The sequence below is a fragment of the Sceloporus undulatus genome, chromosome 6 (assembly GCF_019175285.1).
Source record: "Sceloporus undulatus isolate JIND9_A2432 ecotype Alabama chromosome 6, SceUnd_v1.1, whole genome shotgun sequence".
Classification (NCBI taxonomy): Eukaryota; Metazoa; Chordata; class Lepidosauria; order Squamata; family Phrynosomatidae; genus Sceloporus; species Sceloporus undulatus.
The window spans coordinates 38771402-38774186 of NC_056527.1; positions in this window are offsets into that span (position 1 = coordinate 38771402).

A 2785-nucleotide genomic window follows, 5' to 3' on the forward strand; every position below is an offset into this window, starting at 1 on the left:
ATCGCTCCTAACTTCCTACCATCCTGGTAGCATTTTCTTCCAAGTGGCTTTTGCCTAAGAGATCAAACTGACCCACAATACCTTTCTTCCTGTACAATTCCATGTTGCCTGTAGGACTGAGGAAGGGTGAGAAACCATGGTTTTTCATATGTTGAATTACAGCTGTTATGATCTCTATCCATGGCTATCCTGATAAGGGCCACTATTCAAGTTACAGTCCATGAGGTCAGGGTATTATTAATCAAATGAAGTATTTATCTACTTTGCCTGACAACATTATAGGCAGAGAGAGGCCTTTCCTTTCACCTACAACTGGATATGCCAAGAACCTGGCCCTGCATCCATACTATATTGGGCTCTGTGTGTCTTTAGGATGGATGCTCATCCAATGGGGACCCACTGTCAAGATAAAATCCTTACAGCTCTTCCACACTGCAGAAATAAAACAGTTTGGCATCACGTTAACTGTCATGGCTTCATCCAGTGGGGTCATGGGGCTTGTAGTTTGGTGAGGTATTCAGCCTGGTCTGTCAGAGAGGTCTGATGCCTCACCAAACTGCAAATCCCAGGATTCTGTAGGAATCCTGTAGGATTTGTGGCAGTTAAAGTGGCGTTAAACTGCATCTGGTATTCTAGAAGGTGAGCAACTTGTATGGTCCTCCAAATGTTGTTGTGCTGCATCTCAACACAGTCTTAGGGCTTTCTTGACAAGATGCATTGGGAGAGAGGGTTGTCATTGTCTTCTTCTGAGGCTGAGAGGGTGATACTTGCCCACAGTCACCCAGTGGGTTTCCATGGCTGGGGATTCGAACCCAGGTTTCCCAGGGTCCTAGTCCAGCATTCAAACCACTAGTCACACTGGCTCTCCTACTGATTTGCAATTATTCTCACATTCTCACAAGAGAACATCCTCCTGAATAAATATGTAACAGAATGGCAGTGCAGAGAAGGAATGGCATCCTGAGAAAATTCCTAAGTGTTCAGCCAGATGCCCACCCTGTTGCCCTGCTTGCTTCTCCTTTCTTCTTGCCATCTTCCTTTTAGATTTTGGGACACTGCCCATCCATCTCACCAGGGCAGGGTGACCAGATGTCCTAACCACAAAGGAGGACAAGGCAGCACAAATGTAGGACATTCAAATAAAAGCTAAAGACATTCTGATAAATGTAAAATCATGCTTGAAATGGAGGACATTTTGACATTCCTCCTGGAAAAAAAGGTTGAAATGGAGGACATGTTCTGGAAAAGGAAGATATCTGGTCACCCTGCACCAGCTTTTATTTTTTCATGTCCTACAAATCACAAGAGAACCCCTGTGGAGCATGGAGATGTCAGTGTGTTATATGGAGAACTATATAGAGAGAATTGCTGTGTTTGTTGATTTTGTGTGGCACTCTCTGCATTTGCTCAGACATAAGCTCCTTAATATTTCTTCCATACTCCCTCACTTTTAGCCCATTTGTTCGTTTTTGGAAGGGTGCTCTGCACATGTTCAGAAATAACCTCCATAATACTTAATCCATACTCGGATTTGGGTTTTTATTTTTTTTAAAAAAAAATCCCAGCTTTCTGCACTTGCTCAGAGGAACTCTCCTTGATGACTCTTTCCCAGGGTCGCAGAGTGGAGAGACAGCAGGCAAAGACTACTCCAGGATCTGAATCCAACAACAAAAAGAGTAGAAGAAAACAAGAGGCAGCAGCATATTTATTATTTCATTTTAATATTCTATTAAAATATTTTATTATTTCAGCTTTACAGTCAAGTGTGACTCACTTTGGGCCACCACTGACTGCGATCCATCCAAAAATATAGAGATCAATGAAGTATCATCAGGTAATGATACTAATAGGGACCTACAAATCCAAACTACACTTGCCAGAATTTCACAGCATTGAGCCATGGTAGTTAAAGTGGTGCCAATCTGGATTATTTCTGCAGTGCAGATAGGATGCCTGTGGATGGGAAAGACTGCTCTCTTCCTACCACAGAGGAGCATGCCAACTGAATTCAGAAGGCAACTTCAAACCGAAGGCTGTCAATTTGATGACCAGACTATCCAGATGTCGAAACTATTTGCTGTGAGTCAATCTTGCAGTTCACAGAGAAATTTGCAAACTTCGAAAGGAAACAAAACGGGTCAGTGTCTCACAAAACGACAGTTCCCAGGATTCCCTAGCACAGAGCCAGGGAAGTTAAAGTGGTCTCAAACTGGATTGTTTTCTGCAGTGTGTTTTGGTCCATATTCAGAGAGAGCCCTGCAGTAAAATAGCATGGATTTTGTCGTAGCTGGAGGGGGGGGGGCACTTTAGTTTAAGAAAGGTCCAAATCACACTGCAGAAATAATACAGTTTGAGATCGCTTTAACTGCCCTGGCTCAATGCTAGGGAATTCTGGGCAGTCTAGTTTTGTGAGAGATTGAGCCTTTTTACTTCTTGGTCCCTCATCTTTGAAGCGTTTGGTCTGTCATCAGAGAGTACTTCGGGACACTGAAAGACTAAAAATATTTATCATGGCACCACCTTCCGAGGGTTTCATCCTCAGTTCATCGGTCACTTCAGTGAGATTTCTTTCCAAGTAGACACGACTAAGTGTACACTGGGGAACGGTCTGCCACAAGGTCTCCATCCTACAAATGCTTGTGTGCATTGTTATTGTTATTGTTGTTATTATGCTTTATTTAGCGCTGTCGATTTACAGCAAGTCGTTTCCGATTTATGTGGACCCTAAGACAAACCTATCATGGTGGGGGAGGTGGGCAAGATTTGTTTAGAGGAGGTTTGCCAC